Source organism: Nansenia antarctica (genome assembly GCF_963989245.1).
Source record: "Nansenia antarctica genome assembly, chromosome: 16".
Taxonomy (NCBI): domain Eukaryota; kingdom Metazoa; phylum Chordata; class Actinopteri; order Argentiniformes; family Microstomatidae; genus Nansenia; species Nansenia antarctica.
The window spans coordinates 20,966,399-20,976,398 of record NC_137686.1 but is presented as its reverse complement, the minus strand read 5'-3'; positions in this window follow the sequence as shown (position 1 = coordinate 20,976,398).

The following is a 10,000-nucleotide window of genomic DNA, read 5'->3' as shown; positions in this document are numbered from 1 at the left end:
GACGGAAGGCAAATATTGATCTTTCTTTAATGATAAAGCAATTCAAAGGGGTTTCACGGGTCACTTTTAACACAGGAACTCTTGTATCTTAAGACCAGGGCTTCCTTTTTTCCCATCAGACCACATAGTAGCACATTTATTAACCATGACCCAGAGTGCGTCCACAGACAAGGTATGTCTTTGTTGAGCAACATGGTGGTGACCTCCATAATCAGCTTTGGTTAAAAGACCTCCCTATAGCCAGCCTTCCCCCCCACCCCGACTGGGCTGGGTTATCGGGCCATCTCTGCGACCCTGGGAGCCAGGGCTAACAGCTAGCTAACCGGGACCTGGTATCTGGACTCGCCATTGTTCGGTTCTGGGCCAGATGTTCAAGCTGAGAGATTGCCATCAGATCAGTCGTCCTCTTCAGGGTGCCTCTCTTCACAGACCCCTCTCGTCTCCTCGCCATCCAGCAGAGATAATGAGTAGGGCCTGTCCCTGGTAAAACACAGCACACACTGTTATCCATCCCACCGTGCCCCTCCCTCTCTTCCTCCTCTCTTCCCTCCCTCCCTCCCTCCTTCCCTCCCTCCCTCCTGCCCATAGCCGTTATCAGGTTCACTCATGCGAGACTCAACCTAATGAAATTCCCTCAGTGATCACGTGGAGGGTCTCTAAAGGCAGAGATTGAGCTTTTAATTCGGTAGGGTTTATATGTAAATCGCTAATGAGCAGTTGGCAATGCAACATAATTAATTTCTTACATCCATTTATGTTCATGATTAGCATTATTAGATTAGTTCTCTGAGATTAACATGCTTTGTGTAGACAACCCTGATTAACTGTCCTGACACACACGATTATCCTAATTGCATTTAACTTGAAAGAATCTTGGAAGAGTCGGATCCATTTCTAAACAGTCAAATCATCATCTGATGATCAGCTCCAGACCTACCCTGGAGTGGGCACAACCTCCAACTCTTCTCCTTTGGGGGTTTAACAACCGGTGTCATCGCGTTCTGGGGGTCATATTGTCAAACAGAGGGAAGAGGCCATAGTTTATTAGGACAGCAGAAATGTAAGTCAAGCCAAGATGATGAATGTTCAAAAAGTGGCCTCTCTGGAGATGCCCTGCCTCCATTTGTTATGTAGACCAGATCTCATCTGGTGCCAGGAACATGTCAACATGGAGAGAAGAGCCTGTGACAATGTTATCATAACGGCCTGTCAAAGAGAGATGGAGCTGCACAAAGTACTCTGAGGGGAAAACATTCAATATTAATAATAAGGGGATCTTCCACGGTTGTCAGAGTCAACACTGAGAACAATGGCGGCTATGATCGGCGCGGCGCTCTTCAACAAAACTTGAAATGTTGAAATGTCTCTTTATACAAATCAGACTGAACCCGATGGTTCAAAGCTGCACCGTGTCTTCCGCCGCAGGTGTTCAAATATCAATTAACAGTTGGTTGTTTCTATAATCCGGGATTCTGGGAGTGCCTTTTTTTGGTGTTTAATCTGAAGAGGGACCCTGTCTCTCTCTCCTGCTGAGGGAAAATAAATGATAAAAGGTATCGGTTCTGTCTCTCCCCGCTCCGCTCGTTTCCTCCTGTCTGCCTGAATGTAGAGGTCACTTCTGAAGTCAGCGAACCAGACAGAGGTCTGGGTTTATGACTGGGGCCTCTGTTCCATCCACGGCTAGAAGACCTTCTGTGTGCACTAAAAGACAACCGGTGAGTCCCGGAAAATATCGACTGATCGTTGGACGCATGTGTCATGTGGAATTTGATATGAAAACATCAAAGCCGATAGCTCACACCTTTGACAGTTTGAAACTAACTCAAATATAAAGGCAAAAAGTGCAGAGTTTGAAGATGCTTGAAAATATGCTGATCTAATCACTTTTTTCTTTTTAAGGAACGTGAAGTGTGAACGTTTTGCTTCTTCATTGGATTGTCTGGGTCATTAGACATGGTAGGGATACCTTTTATCATTGGTTTACAAGGGATTTGTAAAGGATTTAGTCAATACACTGTAATGACTAGTTTATAGACAGTAATAAACATGGTAACATTTTGTACCAGTTCTTTGAACAAAAACAGATCTTGACTGGTCCAGGTCATTTCAGTTGAGACCATGATAAAAGTCACAGGACTCTGGCCATCAAACGCCAGGCCACCTCCTCTCTCTCCGTCTCTCTCCCTCTCGCCCCCTCACACATTACTCAGATCAGGCCAGAGAGCGTTTTATCTGCAGCTGCCTCCTCTTCACAGCCCTCTGAACAGAGGAGAGTCAGGCCCTGGAACAGTAGACGCCTTGTCCCTTGGGCATCACAACAGCTCAATGCCAATGGGGACCGGGGCACACAGCTTTGAACTCACTGATGCACTAATAAGGGCCGGTTTCACAGACAAGGATTAAGCCTAGTCCTGGACTAAATCACACTTTCAATGTCAAATCTCTCCATTGAAGATGCTTTTTAGTGTGGGATTAGTCTGTGAAACCGGCCCTGAATATATGTCGATCTCACTGATGCTACTAATCAGTTTTTTTTTTTGCCATTCAGCAGACACTTTTATTCACAGTAACTTGTAAGAATGTATTCTGTTTGTCCCGGGAGTCAAACCTTCAGCCCTGTTGCAAGCACCGTGGTCCATTATAACCACAGAGTAGAACTACAGAGTAATGTAGTGTTTACTGTGGTTTAGGTGTTAAGAGCATGTCTGCAGTTTCCTTAATGGCTATTACAATGCCCGAGGTGACTTTGAAGCCTTCATACTTGATCGGAGAAATTTGGTAACTCGGAGGCCGGGGATGAAAAATGTACATTTCTTCATTGGATTCTCACAATCTAGTATTACAGGAGGAGGCTTACCGTACGAGGGACTCCGGCGGAGGAATGAGGGGAACTGTTTTTACATTAGAGAGCGCGGTCAGAGGTCACATAGCTCGAGTGCCTATAACACAACTTGCGGTCGTAAACACCTCATAGGCAGAAGGTCAGCCAGCCACTTTCTGAGGGATTTCACTCCCCTCCAACGAAGCAGTTGCTGTTTTCTGGAGGAAAAAAGTTAGAGGCTGCAGCAGAGAGAACAGGTGTGCTTACTCTACTACTCCGTAGAGGAGGGATGCAAAAGGAGGAGGGAGAGCTTCCGCGAGAGACACGAGAGGGGACTGAAAAAGTTTAGGGCTTTGACCTACTTCTTGCAGGCCATCCTTATGAGAGCAACAGAGACATGTGTTAAAGGTCTATTGTTAAAATGAATCACTCATAATGGCTACACAGGGCCAGGAGGAAACAGTACCATGACTTAATGCTTGGAAGTGAATCCAAAACGTTAACAGCTTATACGAGGGGAGTGTGTGAAACTAAACAGGATATGGTGTTGACTTTAATTCTATCTCCGCACACTCACTTAGCGCATGCCTTTCCCTCAAATGTACACACGCCAATGACGCGACCCCCTCGGCTGTCAACCCGGGGTTTTGAAAGGTAAAGAAACGAAAATGATTAAAAGTATTTTTTTCGGTTAATCATTGGTCAGCCTGATAAGTAGATTTGAGTAGAGACAAAAGCTGTGTGCGCACACAAAACACACACACACACACACACACACACACACACACACACACACACACACACACGAAACCTCACACAAGTTAAACATGTGCATAAAAGTCTTGTATATTTGGGGCATTTTAAACACACACACATGCGATAGCACACTTGTGATCTCTCAAGTGTTTCCTGTCTGTCATCGACAGGAGCGATGATTTATCTGTGACCCTACCATGGCTCACCACACCTACATCAGTTCAAATGTTACCCTGCTTTTCTCTTTTTTCCCCTCAGGCGGGCCGACAGAAACCACTGATCTGGAGGTGATTGCACCAAATCCTCCTACTTTTTCAAAGACGTTTTGAATCCCCCAAGGAAGGGGTTACTTTCATTACCTTGAGACGTCTGCCTCTTGTGTGCCTCTGTTGGTGTGAGAGGGGTGACTGACCATCACGCACATTACACTAGCGCTCTCCATCACTCCCTATTGGCCAGCTCCCCGCTCAGTATTGTGTCAAGCCCTCCAAAGTCACAAACCCAGGTTGAAGGACTTTGTGAGATTTCTTTTTCAAATGACAATAAGCCAGTAAGCATTTCAATAGGAACAGTACTGACACTGATCAGGGGGGTAATGCATCCTAGTCCAATGTGCTGTATGAATCCCCAGAATGCATCATGTGACATCTAGAACCCACTGATCTGACACACTGAAAACATTACGGTTTGATCCTTTTTTGTTTAAATTTTCTAAAGAGACTATGAAAGGCCTATCCGCCCACTCCAATCTGCATCTGTGGTAAACTGGTTCACATTGAGTCCCGGCCTGTAATGAGAAGCATTCCTGACCGGCAGAGGAGAAAGATGGCTGCTCCACAGTCCTTTAATTTTCAAGATTTGTACCTTTGATTTTGGCTTTCCCCCTAATCGCCCCTCTCAAGCAGTAACACCAGCAGGTCTGTGTGTGTGTGTGTGTGTGTGTGTGTGTGTGTGTTTGTGTGTGTTGATGGGAGGGGGGGTGGGGGGATTCACACATGTGGTTTTGGGTAGCGTTCAAGGGCAGGCCACATGTTGCAGGACTACTATCTGCCTGGCAAGTTGGTGCTGGAGACGAAACGTGATAGTCAATGTCTTTCTCCCTCTGCCCCTCTCTGCGGAATGCAGACAGTGTTTGGTTGTGTGTGTGTGTGTGTGTGTGTGTGTGTGTGTGTGTGTGTGAGTGTGAGTGTGTGTGTGTGTGTGTGTGTGTGTGTTGTACAGAGGGGGTACACTTTATTTGTTTATGATAATGTGAGTATGAGGTGTTTTACAGTTATGTCAACATACACTGTATTGTACAATTGAAGGGGCCATTTATAGATGAAATGTACCACAACTGAACATCTGAAGAAAAGAACTATTCCTGCGGCCTGGACAATGACAGAGTTCTCCTTGTAAGACTAACAGCCTAAACCAGAGGCATAAACAACACGAGTCATCCCTGGACGAGAGGAGAGCTCTCCTGCTGTCTGTTGGCGCGACACTCGTCTACAACCTGAAGACCGCCGCTGGGACACCATCTGGGCCCGCTCACTCCCCGCCGAATAAAGACCATATCTACCGGCATCGCTGATCCAGTCCTCATCAGACACACACACACAAGACTGATGTGTGTTACATGGCAGCCATGTAAAGACAACATTTGTTTGTGTTTTTCTTAGTTTACCGACTAATAAGAAAACTTATTGGAAATCTTTTTTTTCCTACTTTTATTGGAGCTGTGTACCAATGATAGCATCCTTAGAAGTGGGACTTGAGTAGAAGAATGATCAAAGTCAACAAAAACTTAACTAAGTATAAAATGACTCAAATCTTAAATGGCTGAATTAGTTTGATAGCTCGATCGCAAAAAAAACTCGCTACTTGGAACTCAGGAAGGAACATTAACATCTCGAAACCTCAGAATGACATTATGTCTTTCAAATGTGGCTTTATCAAACAAATTTAAAGAGGGACTCTTGCTCCAGACATCCATTTTTATAATCATTTTTACTTGTGCATTTCTGTTTACTGCTCGGTAAGGCAGCCAGTGGAGTGAGACTACGCCAGGTCACAAACCCTCAGAGCTGCGAAACAGATGCACACGATTAACTCAGGCTACTTCAGATTAGTCCCCTTTTGAAGTTCAAGTTCCTTTTTTGTGACATTTTCTTTAGGAGACCAGCAGTGCCTTGTAACCCGAGACGGAGGAAGGGGTGGGGTTGGGGGGGGGGGGGGGGAAGGGGCGTGGGGCATGGGGCGTGGGGCTCCTTTTGGGTGGTCTGTTCATGATGAGGAATGCTGGAGGTTTGCCTCTAAGCTCATACAGATTGCTCTGTCACACAGTATCTGATGTGCCCCGCAAAAACAGCCCGGTTACTGCCTCAAAACATGGGCCCGCTCTTCAGATCTCTGTCCTTACTCCTCGCACATTAATGTCATTACTGTCGAACAGACTGTTTGCATCAAAACAATCTGTTTGTGTGTTGTTATATGTGCATAAATGTTTTCTGTTGTTTGTTACCATAACCATCAACATTGTATTTCCTACTAGACATACCATGTGTAATAATGACCAGATCAAGAGCAGAAGGACTGTAAGCTTAACCTCTTAAAACACTGATTCATCTTTTGGCTGGAGTGGACAGAGCCTCGTGGGAGTAGACAGTGTCCTCTACTAAAGTATAGTTTACTATTGTTACTCAGAAGTGTACCATGCCCTAGGTGGAAGCATCCCTCTCTCTCTCTCTCTCCCTCTCTCTCTCTCTGCTTCCTTATAGGCTAATCCCATCACTTAACGGTTTCTTTGGTAGGAAAGCTGCCACAAGTTGATGACAAACACCCCTGAAATATGACATGTTTAATCCTGCTTTGGACTGTATTGAATATCTTGGACCAGCAGCAGCAGCAGCAGCCAGTGTGTGTCTGGGTTGAATAAGGCAGGGGCTACACAGAGAGCCCTTCAGTATTGCTGTGATGTTATCACTACCCTGTCAGCACCGTCGTCACACACAGCCAACACACTTAAACTTCATACGACTGCTGATGCTCCCAGACGAAGAAGATGGGAAGGATGTCCCAAACACTGGTCATGTTCCTGCAACATGTTATGCCTACTAAGGTAGTGTGGTGTCTCGACGGAAGACCAGTTAGTGAACATCAGGGCTCTCAAGTCTCACGCATTGGCCGTGAGACACACGCATTTCAACCCGTTCACACACTCACACGCCGCGTGTGTCTCACGCCCAATGCGTGAGACTTGAGAGCCCTGGAACATGCACCCTCATGTTTTTCCTAAATGCTAACAATTGTAGCATTTGTAACAATTGGTTAGTGAATTAGCTATGAGTGTTGTTTGGAATTCCTTGGTTTTTGGCAGGGCAGTGAACATTACATTCATACCTGGCTTGACACCCAACATAGAGTATCAAGCCATGTTAAGAGAGGTGAGCAGGGTAATTCCACTCTGCTCGTGGGGTTCACGGCTTAAACAGATTTAATCTGCCCCCGGATCACTCTGAAGAGATTATGTGTGGAAACATCTGGCAGCGATGATACTGTTGTGTGTTTCGTAAGCAGCTTGGTTGCATTCTCTTCGTCATTTAAAAAGCTGTCGAGCAGGAGAGGCTGGGGGAGAGGCAGAGATCAGAGCACATTGTAATGCATAGAATGGAATGAGGAATGGGATCAGATACCATATGTGTTTGATACCATTCCTTATTCCATTCCATAAATTACAATGACACACACACACACACACACACACACACACACACACATATCTGCCTCCACCGGCCTCTCCATCTTTAATAATGTCTATTTCTGTCCAGACGAGTTAATATGACTGTACTATAATGAGCTGGTAAAGCGCTGTATTTCATGCAACAATAAAAAAAACACAAACCTAAAATGCCATATATCCACAGGAGATGTCTAAATACCATGACGTTTGAGGATTACACCGGGGGGGGATATAGGCCTGACTTTAGGCAACGCTGGTTGTAGCCAGAATAGTGTTTTTTTTATAACTCATGCAGTCATAAAGCATGCAGTAGGTTAGAACTGACCGCCTAATAGAGAGACAGATTGATACTGAGAGGAGTTGGGGTCTGATTTGTCTTCATATCTTTGTCTCTAAGTTTGTTTTGCATTTTCAAAACGGTAACCAAAACATTGAATGTTTATTATAGATGAATTGCTCGGGCCAAATGGGCTTATAGTACAGCTGCACAGTATCTCACATAATTAGTCTACTGTACGTTCCTTCTCCCTCAGTATCAACTTGTCATTCCAAAGTACCTGTTATAGATATAACCTGCATGATGCTGTATTGGCCAAAGCTTCATACATTCCCCCCCAAAATAAAAAAAATGGGGATGATGTCAAGGCATAGAGGAATTCCCTATGGGGGAGTTAAAAATAAAAATACACATTCATGGAAGACATGCGTACTAGCAAAGTGTTCCGTGGGGGCAGCCAAGGGAAGACTGAGTCCATAAAGTTTAGATAATGTCATAGAGCTTCTCTTCCTCCTCCATCTGGTTAAAGCGTGATTTAGAACCAGGCAGGAAGAGCCAAGAGATGTGAGTCAGTGAAATGTTTGAAAACCTGTTGCCTCACAACTCATCAGTAATGAAGTGTTTGACGCGGCCAGGGTGTGGAGGGCTAGAGGAGACGGAACTTCAAGCAGATCAACTCATCGCTACAGTTATTAACAGTGCCAATCGTCATACAACACTTTGGCATGACTATTTATTATCAGAAGAGGGCTGTTAAACTTAGATCGTCAAAGTTTTTTGGGGGAAGCTTTTATCTTCAAATCTGATTGTGTAATCAACCGTGAATCAAACCTGGGTTAATATCAATGCATGACTCAAGGCAGCATTAGCCTATTAAGCTAAAGCCTCAACTGGGAGACTCTGGGAGACGCTTCTCATCACGTTAGCATACATGAACAACCTCTGCTACACATACACTCAATGAACACTTTATTAGGAACACTATACTAATACTAAGCCTTCCTTTGCTCTCAAAACATCCTCAATTCTTCGTTGCATTGATTCCACAAGATGTTGGGAACATTCCTTTGAGTTTCTGGTCCATGATGATAATACTTTGCATATCATGATTGCATCACCAATTCCTACAATTCAGGTGCACTTTCAAGCTGTGAATCTCCCATTCTACCACATCCCAAAAATGTTCTATTGGATTCAGATCCGGTGACTGGGAAGGCCACTGAAGAACACTGAACTCATTGTCATGTTCATGAAACCAGTTTGAGATGACTTTTGCTTTGTGACATGGTGCACTATCAAGCTGGAAGTAACCATTAGAAGATGGGTAAATTGGCTATGACGGGATTCACATGATCAGCAACAATACTCAAATTGGCTGTGGCATTCAAGCGATGATTGATTGGTATTAACGGGCCCAAAGTGTGCCAAGAAAACATTCTCCACACCATTACACCACCTCCATGAATGAGAAGGTGTACAGGTGTTCCCGATAAAGTGTTCGGTGAGTGTATATAGTACATACTATGCAGTGTGTCTATCTATTCAATTTCTAAAAATCTTAATGATGTTATGACAACTACATTGACAGAAGGAATAACCTGGCCATTATGGAATCTGTAGCGTGGGGACTGAGGGGGCGCCATCTGTCAGCCTGTCACATCTAATCCACTGCAGATGATCTCCTCCAGCTTTCATAAGCTCGTTCTATCTCTCCCATAATAAGTTTAAAACAGATTCTTAATAGGACACAGACTTGACATTCCTCGTGTCCATAAAAGAGCCTTCAGGCGCCGAAAAACATATTGTTCACATTGGACTTGAAACATTCTGAAGATGACAACAGTCCCTCTGACTGGGGAACACTGCACACACACTGTTCCCATCAAGGGATGGCCTGGATGGGGTGATGTGCACACACTGTTATTACTCTGTGTTGTTGTTGTGATGTTGATGCAGTGCTCCCTCGGCGATTGCGTGTTTCTCAGTGAGAGTTGTGGATGGGTTATGTTTATAGAGATGTGGATGGGTTTATGTTTTATAGATCGTTGATGTAAATGTGTTTTCAGTTCATAGTTGACCCCCCTCGAACACTTTGGAATAGTCAAACACAATTAAAGCTTAGAATAGCTATACCCCCAAACCATGAAACTACTTTTCTTATTGTGAGGAAAGGTGACATTTGTAGTGGGGGGGTTTCAGCGATGTAGAATGATACTTCCATTGGATTGCATTCCATTGTTGTCGGCCCCACATCCATAAAAGAATAGAATAATGGTTGCTTGTCATAATCTCCCAATCCAATAAGAGGGTTAGCCTGGACAAACAAACATTTTGGTGTTCGAGCCGTCGTCGAATCGTTTGTTCATCCTCTCCTCTGAACACTTCCGTTGGACCTCCGCTGTTGAGCAAACACAGTGAGGCCGTC